Below are 9,977 nucleotides of genomic sequence, written 5' to 3'. Positions count from 1 at the left end.
ATACTGCCGGAGATGCCTGCTGAGGATAATACATCATAGTCACAGGGATTTTTACTGGATCCTAATGTGCTGCACACATTAGGGGGCGGCTGTATAAAACTCCCCCATTACTTGGACTATTCCTCGCACCCCCTAACATAGGCCCGAATGGTTTCAACCATGTTGCAGTACTAACGTGCACTTGTTGTCGTAGCAGGATCACACGGACACTAGTAGCATCGGACAATTGAGAGTGTTGTTAATTTTGTGTGTTGTAGACATGCGTGTGCGTGCATGAAAATGTAAGTGCATATATTCTTGCCTAGTTCTGTTATTTGTGGGTTGATGATCATAATACAGAGCTCACTCTGCAATAGAAGGCAGTTAGCACTAGCCGCTAACTTTGCCATGCTGACTATAGGAAAGCACGAGGTGCGGCTGCACCAGGCACGCTCCCTCACCTTGCATAATGAACAATGTAACGCCAAGTTGATGCAGGGGCCAATGTATGCAGTGTTCTTTATATTGTAGTCATTATAGAGACTTCATTGTGTGCATTCCTGTATGTTGTTCATGCGTGATTGTTTATAATAGTTAATTACTTTATGTAATAACGTGTCACTTCTATCGCCATTCTGTTGCGGCCTTTGGCCAATAGAGGGCAGCATAGGCCAGCTAATTGTGCCATTTCTTTATCCACCTAATTTACTGTGTAACAATGTCACTGGTCATTATCCCTCTATAATACATGTTTATTCATACCTGTTTATCTTTATATTACAGATACCACACCCATCTGTTATGTCAAGTCTTGGACCTTCTCAATATAACTATAATTTAATTACAGTTTCCAGATATTGGAAGAGGCCCATGAGTCTCTTTGCTAATTATCAATGGTCTTTGCAATTAACAGCAGATGTACCCATGTTAAGTAAATTGGCAAAGGTCAGAGGAACTCCAAGAGAGGTCTTCCTCAGATATAATACAGTTAAAGTCTTGTTAGTTAGTGGTTCATATCCAGCATGCATTAGCTAAGAAACGATAAGGATGTTGGTGTGTTAGTTAAATGTAAAGAAATGTATGTGCGCTCATGTGCAGACGTATATATATAGTTTGTTAATTGGATAATTCATATCCTGCAAGGCTCCGAAAGACTTCATGAGATAATGACCTTTTGACATCTGGAATTTACATGTTGCTCTGTTGTTGGTGCGTCCAAGTTTAGGAGACCTGACAATGTGTGTGCGTTAAACATGATTGGGGAACATGTTCGTGTGTCATTTAGGAAACCTATATGTGTCCTGTGTTTCTGAATATTCGCGGAAGCATTGCTGTAGGACTGCTTGAGAGCAGAGGTAATGTTTTCCTCATTATTATTGATTGTTGTACAACGAAATAATAATTGATCAACTATACCTGTGTTTGTGTTTTATTGATTCCTCTCTGTTTCATTCTTTCCTGTTGTGAGTACTAAATTGCCACAACACATCCAATTACCATTGCATGTACCATTCACTACCCTGGAAACTAATAAAGTACTTAAATTGGAACAGCCTGTGGAAAGCCGTTCTTCCTCGCACGTCTGTCGCCGACACCTTCTAACAGAGGACAGGAAAATCTAGCTGCAGCACGACCCGTATACTTTTGCACGCCATGTTCTCAACAAGGCCTGTAAGTGGCGCTGTAGTCTGCCACAAAAGCAGCGAAGAAGACTTCCCGTGCATGGTTACCGTGTGTGTGTGTGTGTGTGTGTGTGTGTGTGTGTGTGTGTGTGTGTGTGTGTGTGTGATCTATTCACAGAGCCTGCCGAGGCTATAAATTACTTTGATTTGTTGTTTGAATAGGGGGCCTACAAAACCCATCAGACCCCGGGCCTGATGGCAGGTTAATGCGGGCCTAGCTAGAGTTCTGTCATAACAGCATTACGATTTTTTCCCTCAGGTGTGTGTGTGTGATCTATTCACAGTAGTGATGGGAATTATGGCTCTTTGAAGGGATCCGGATCTTATGGCTCTGTTCCTTTCAAAGAGCCGTTCAAAAGAGCCGTTTTTTAAAAGGGGGCGGGGTTACTAGGTTTATCTGCGAAATAATCACCAGGATAATGATTGACTGTATTGCCAGACCTAATGTCAATAATCTGCATTGTAAACATGACACAAGGTGGCGCCATATCCATGTCATCATGTCAGTGAATGTACTACTTTGAATTTACCCTTTGTACGTGTTAAGTAAATAAAGTTGCCTTGCCTTGAATGAAATTCACGCAACTCTTAATATTAGATACTGTGTTTTTAAGTGGCGATGGAGATTTATTTGTTGATCCTGCTTTAAAGGATATTTTTGCCTTTACAAATGGTGCGCTTTATCACTGCCTGGGTTTTGGTTGAAGTGCATCCAAATGCTGCTGCGTTTTCGCGTTTGGCTCATTTTCCATCCGAAAAACACGTCGTCTACCTGTCCTGTACCACTTGTTATGTCTTCTCTCTCTCGCGTATTCCCTTAGGACCCACCCCATCTCACTCCTCATGCTGAAACCTACCAATCAGAGTAGGGGCGGGTCTTCACAGAATACGTTTGGGGAACAAAATCAAGCTTTTTAAAAGGCAAGTGGATTTTGGCAGGCAGTGAGTGCGGACCAACGATTGAACGATAAAAAGAACGGCTCTCACCAAGTACGACTCGGTTCCCCTCGTTCGTACCAAAGAGCCGTTCAAAAGAATCGGCTCGTTCGCAACCGACACATCACTAATTCACAGAGCCTGCTGAAGCTATAAATTACTTTGATTTGTTGTTTAAATAGGGGGCCTACAAAACCCATCAGCCCCAGGACCTGATGGCAGGTTAAGGCGGCCCTGATTGTGTGCCTATTGATTTGAACACGATCCGTGTATCCATCATTTCCTGGTCTTCTCTAAAGAAGAGGGACCAATGAAAACGTTGTCATGTTGCCGTTGTTCAGCATGGAAACATTCATTAGCTAACAATGACATTATTGTTCTATTAATATAAAGGGAGGTCAGGTACTCTTTAAAACAGCTGCTAGTTATGGGTACTTTTTACTTAAGTACATTTCAAAACCCATACTTCTTTACTTTTACCAGAGTATTTTTAAACACGAGTATCTGTACTTCTACTTGAGTAAAGGATGTGTGTACTTTTGCCATCTCTTCTGAAATATAATATCACACTCGTTCCCTCCATCACTGTCTGAGTAGGTTTGAAGAAGCCAGGATTTTCTGAAGAGCTGAAAAACAGACTTTTTCTTTTTTTTTAAAGTGGATTTTCTGTTTTTCACTGCATCAGTTTTCTATCTCTTAACCCTTTCACACCAACGCGGTTCCAGGGCCGGTTCGGAGCCGAAGCTTGAAAAGCACCGTTTTTTCCTGTTCACACCGCAGTGGAGCCGCCTCTAAGTATGGAGCCAGATTTGGGTCAATATTGTAGCGCGCAAAACAAGCTACACACGCGCATAAAATGACCCTCGCGCGCAGATTAAACCCCCGCGAGCGGCTATGCGCTCGCTCGCGAGAGAGACAGCCCTCTTGCTCGCTCACGGGAGTGTCAGCCTCACTCGCTCGAAGAGTCTGTCTGCGCGCGCGTGAAAAGTTTCTGACACGTTGGGGCGGAGCCACTGGACTTTGATTGACAGCTGCCAGGAAGCCCGGAGTTGCCAGGTTTGATAAATGCCTGAACTACCAAGAGCCGAGGAGTGACAGCAGTAAAATCAGTTGGACGAGATTGAATGGTAAAGTTGTCCATAACAAACTATTATATTCGTAAAGTGTACAGCTAATATATATATATATATATATATATATATATATATATATTGTAGTGATCACTAATTAACTAGGTTACATAATTCACTCATGGAACTACAGGTGGGGGGGTATTGTTTCCGCACGGACATATGTGTTGCCGATTGTATTTATTGTGTGCCCTCCTGGTTTCTTTCTCTTCTCTTCCCGGGCTGCGACCAGACAACATGTCCGTTTCTGCTGCTCATTAAAGTTCCCATTTGCACCTTCGATGCACCGCCTCCGACTCCTATCTCTCGGCACTACAATATATAAATTAATTTGATATAAAACAATATATTTTTCAGTGGGCTGTATCTGTCGAAAACTGCTACACAGGAAATATTGGTGAGTATTTTTTCCAGAGTAATTACTATTTTGCTCTGAAATAGTGATATTTAATCATTTTGGAGTGTATTTATTAATCATAGCTTCTAGAGTGCGATCAAAAATGCAGAGTCAATTCTATTGGAGTTAAACCATGACCACGCTGTAACGGAGGTGATCTCCGGGGCCATAGATCTCAGTCTCCGTTACGGATTATATAGCTTCATTATTGGCGAAGTATATTCATTTGTTCCACGCTAAAACATTGCACAGGAAGCATGTGATTATATGTCATTTATGCATATATTTGTCACAATCTGTCTATGTTTTAGTTTGTCTGTCTCTGTTTCCTGTTTTAGTTTGAAAAGTGTTCCCCCTCCCGTCTTGTCTGTTGCTGGTGATTGCGTTCACCTGGTGCCCTGTGTGTTCTCCTCCCTCCTCACCTGTGTCTTGTTGGTTTGATTAGTCCTGTGTGTATTTAGGTTCTGTTTTCCTGTTAGTGTGTGTGAGGTCCTGGTGGCTGTGTTCACGTGAGACAGTCATATTGAGGCTGTGTATCCTGTACCACAAAGAGGAATAAATGCCCACACCGGGTTGTATTTGAACTCTCTGCCTCTGCCTCCTTGCTTGGTCGGGCCGCTCAATGGTCAGCTTCACACACGCCCACTCATGTTCCTTAAGCACTTTGGTTTATTGACCTTTTTTATTGTAAAAATCATTATGGTTCATTTATTCTATTCTGAGTAAAATTACCTTCTAGTTGGAGTGAAATTACGTTCGATTGGGAGTAAAATGACCTATTATGAGTAAAATGACAGTAGAGTTGTTTTTAATATACACTACATAGAGTAAATAACCATTAAGCAGAGTCAAATCTAAGCACATAATAGAGTAAAATGAACTCTAAAAATACAACTCTGAACAAAGAGTACATTTTACTCTATATAGGTTGGGACCAAATGTTATATTTTTAGAGTAAAATTTTCTTCAATTTGAGTCAATTTTACTCAGAGAAATTTACTGTGTAGCTACTGTCTGCTGTACGAACCTAGCCTACATTTATAAGCTAGGTACAAATATTTCGGATCCTTAACAGCTATGTTGTGCCCATGTATGGAATCGTTTTACAGTACCAGGTCCATCCTCTGTTAGTGACTGACAGGATGACATAAGAAAATGAGCTCCGAATTCAAAAACTCCAGGAAGAGGGAGACGGGATCCAGAGCTTATAAAATATCTGCTGACATGGAAATAAAAGTCAGATGAATTCTGGTAAACTTCTTAGATCCCAATAAAAGGAAGTTGCATTTTAAAAAGATCTTGAAAACATCACGTAGTGGACATAACATAGGAGTTATTCCCTGCTAAAAAACTTGCTAAAAACTCTTAAAGAATATTGCTATGTGGGTTTTAGTGTCCAAGAGTTCACTAAACTCACCACGTTACAAACACCACCGTTGTCACCACAGTGACAACATCATTCTCAGTTAAAGGAACAGTACGTAGTAAAGTACCGTTAGTGATATTAAAGCTGTTTTATTTAATGTAATTGGTAAATGGTAAATGGACTGTATTTCTAAAGCGCTTTATCCAGTCTTTCACCCCTCAAAGCGCTTTACATACAAGTCACCCATTCACACCCAATTCATACAGAGCAATGTGCCCCTTGCTCAATGAAGGGGTTAGAGCCATTTCCCTTTCATCATTATGGTTTGAATGTTTGTCTTATTACTAAAAGGCTTTAGAGGAAACTCTTAACTATTTATTTTTGTGAGTCACACTACGCTTTAAAAGATGTTAGTTTAGGCCTCACTTATTTGCTGTCAGATGTGCGCTGTCAGACAGTTGGCGCCAGCGGGAAACAAACCGGAAATGCTATTAGTTGATAATGCAAGATATGTTATTGTTATTAAGAGCAAGACAGAGAGAGAGAGACAGAGAGAGACAGAGAGGGACAGAGAGAGAGAGACAGAGAGAGACAGAGAGAGACAGAGAGAGACAGAGAGGGACAGAGAGGGACAGAGAGGGACAGAGAGGGACAGAGAGGGACAGAGAGGGACAGAGAGGGACAGAGAGGGACAGAGAGGGACAGATGTGCATGTCTATTTGTCTATATATGGCATGACATTAGGACACAGCTGAGGGTGTGATTAAACAGGAAGTGGTAGAGTCTTTTGACCGTGTTCTTTTTGTTCTTTTTGTTCTTTTTTGATACGGAGAACTTTTAGTTATTTGAAGCGAGGAAGTTTGTCTTCATGTTTGTATGTCGCCATGATCAATGAATAAACCTGATGTGATTCAACGCTACAACGATCTCTGCAAAGTTAGTTAGGAAGCAAAGAGAGGCGCGTCATAACCCACAACCCCGATAGAGGAAAGTGGATATTAAATGTAGAAACGGATTCAAACTCCACGACAGAAGGTATCATTCACACACCGTTCCCCATTGGGAGAGACTTGGGGTTAAGCATCTTGCCCAAGGATACATCGATTTCAATTGAAAGACGCCCTCACTACCTTTCATTAACAGTCGTAAACAGTGTGTGTTCTCTGCATCCTCACCTGGAAAGTGGAGCAGCAGCATCAGGAATGAAGACATCATGATCCTTCTGAATTCAGACATCGTGCTTCTCTCTCGGTCTCTGGCTCTCGACTGTCAGAGTCTCTCACCTGCTGCTTCTTTAACAAGAACTCAGTACCGAGGATAACAGCAGATAAGCGACAGAAGAGGGGAAGTTGAACGTGGGAAGATGTTTTCTGGTTCCTCATTTCACCTCCAGTGTTTTTCTTGAGAACTGAACGAGAAGTGTTTTGATGAAAATGAGGTTAACACCAGCAGCTCTGAAGGTATGACACCATATAGAAAACCTCAGGCACGTATTCAGTTGGGCAACAGAGGAATAATTCAGGCCGATACGAGACGGATCAGTTTGAGCTAATATCCAGTCACTGTGGATGACTGAGCCAAACTTACATTGAGACACAATCTGGATGTTTATTTTAAGATTACAGCATTTCCAGGCCCTGTGTGGCTCAACACCAAGTGCAGTATGTGGAAACGATTTGCCACTGTTTCAATCTTTGATGAATCTGTTTATCTTATTGAAAAATACATCATGCACTTGTCACCCTAGAGCGGCGGTGTCAAACTAAAGGCCTGGGGGCCAAATCCGGCCCGCGACAATATTTGATGTGTCCCCGCAAGAGCTTGCAAATAATATAATATGTTTATTATATGGTTGAATGCCGCTTTACAGAAGCCATACCGTGGACCAGATTATTCATCTGGCCCACGCAGCGGTCCGAGTAATCACTCCCGTCCTCAGGCAGGGGGGCGGGAGTGTCCTGCTGAGGGGTAATCAGCGACACTCCCAACACACCTAGATTACTGGCCGCCGCCGCCATCTGCGCCCCGAGCCTGAATATCTTATCCAGATACTCAAGCATCTCGCGGTCACGCGACAGCGGGGGCAGAGGCCTTCTCCCCTCTGCCCACCCGGCTGCCTGCGGAAGCAGATGGGCCGCTAGGCTATCATCCAGTGGGGGCACACTGGGACACTCCGTGTCCGAGTGGCCCTGCACTCTGAGGATTCCAGCCCATGTCGCCAGCGGAGCCTTCGTTCTCAGTGGCTGTCGCCACGTGGCCTCCACACCGCCAGATGTCTGTCAGGGGGGGTGAAACGAAGGCCGGCTGCGCTGGACGGGCCGGGCCGTGGGAAGCCCTGACGTAGGCGGCTCACCGGCCTCGGTGGCAGCGGTGGGGGGAGCGGCAAGCCTGCAGGCTCCGCCGCCATAGTCATTACTGCCGGGAAGTCCTGTCGCGCAGACCTGTGCTGTTGGCCTTCCTGGCGGTCGCCGGAAACATCAGACGATGAGGTGTCGCCATCGTCGTCCCTCTCCCCGACGAGCGGACCCGCCCGGTCCGCTGGAATGGTGAACACGAAGGGCAGTCCTTCCTTGAGGTCCTCCATCTCCACCACGTCGAGCTCTGGGTCCTCCACCAGCGAGACGTAGCAACCCTTAAACTGCGCCAGCCATTGATGGCGGCCGGGGCGAGGAATCAGCCGGCAGGCGCTGCAGACCGCAAGCGGGCCCAGGTTGGCCGCCGCGTGGTCGGACCCCAGGCACTCAATGCACTGACAGTGGGGGTCGGCGCCTTTAATGGCGCCCGGACACGAAGGACAGGGGCCCTCCAATCGTGAGTCCATTTTCTTCGTTTGTTTTATATTTTTGTATCCGTCTCTCTTCACTCAGTTGTGTCTCACTGCCTTGCTGAAGAGAAAGGGATGACAGTAAAGAGGCGAGGCCTCCTTTTATGCGGTGAGATGCGCACGCATTCAGGTAGGCCCGCCCCGGGGCCGGCTACGTCTAGAAAGTCTCAGTGGATGAATGCTTGCATGATAGGATCAAGGGGAAGTACCCATAGAGTCCAGTAGAGGGCCTGTGAGAGATATAACTCATCTTTTGGTGCACTGGGGCTTAGTTTATTTGCAGACAAACATGAAATATCACTACATTTTCACTCCATCTCTTCACCTTTTGTCCTTTAAATATATGTTCTCCTTCCCTCTTTCATTTCTCCATGCTTTCACTACTTCCATTTTCACTTCCCATTCTAACTCTAATCTGAAAACATGACAATCCACCAAAAAACAAGATATTTGCACCACAAAAAAGCAGGACTATTTTTCACATTAAGATATTTGAATGCAAATCTATTAATTGTAACATTTGTTTAACTTTTCTTTCCTAAAGTTTCGATTGCATGACTTAATTTGATTATGATTTGATTTTCTAAATGTGCTTGCTTCTTGGAAAGTATATCGTGCAAAAAAGATGCTTTGTTTTACAGTAAAGTAAACTCTCATTGCACAAGCTCCCTCTGCTGCAGCACTTTCAGAAGCACACAGTTCACTAACTCAACCTATACTCACATTATTCACACATGAGAGAGTGTTTGTGTTTGTGTCTGCAGAGATCTGCTTCTTAACACTTGATTAGATTTCACATCATTCATCCAGATCAGTAAAGCAACTAAAGGTTTAAAAGTATTTACTCAAGTACAGTACTTAAGTACACATTTGAGGTACTTGTACTATACTTGAGTATTTCCCTTAATGCTACTTTGTACTTCTACTCCTCTACAATTCAGAGGTAAATGGTATTTAATACCTTTAGTTACTTTACAGATCTGGATGAATGATGTGAAATATAATCAAGTGTTAAATCAGACTTTAGTTCCACCTGGAGTAAATCCACAAGCTACCCTGCAGTATACAAAGTCATTCAAACTATCAGCACCTTTACCAGCTTTGAGAACACTTTCATGATCAATCATTATAAAACATATCATATATATTATTCTGAAATGGACCAATCTGCACAATGACTACTTTTACTGTTGCTACTTTAACTATATTTTGATGATAATACTTTTCTACTTTTACTTGAGTAACATTTTGAATGCAGCACCTTTACTGAAACAGAGTATTCCTACACTCTGGTACTTCTACTTGTACTCAAGTACATGAACTGAGTACTTCTACTTTTACTCAAGTACACGATCTGAGTACTTTGCAGTCTTGAAAGGGAAACCCATGTAGTTCATTTATAAAAACGTGTTTTCTCACCAGGCATCTCTTCCTGGTTCAGTCTCTGAGGAGAAGATAACAAACACAAACATTTATAAACACAATAATTTAACAGAATGAAATCAAGGGAGAAAATGTGTCTATTTTTCTACGCCAGGACAGAAAGTAAAAGTTACCTCAGAGAGCTGGGATGTAGCTCCGATGAATGAAGGAGATTTAACAGTTTACAGCCTCACACTGAATATTTAAAACCTTTCTCAGATCCTTTCTTCTGAAACAGACT

The sequence above is a fragment of the Trematomus bernacchii genome, unplaced genomic scaffold (assembly GCF_902827165.1).
Source record: "Trematomus bernacchii unplaced genomic scaffold, fTreBer1.1, whole genome shotgun sequence".
NCBI lineage: Eukaryota > Metazoa > Chordata > Actinopteri > Perciformes > Nototheniidae > Trematomus > Trematomus bernacchii.
The sequence above is the reverse complement of the archived record's forward strand: the minus strand, read 5'-3'. Positions refer to the sequence as shown.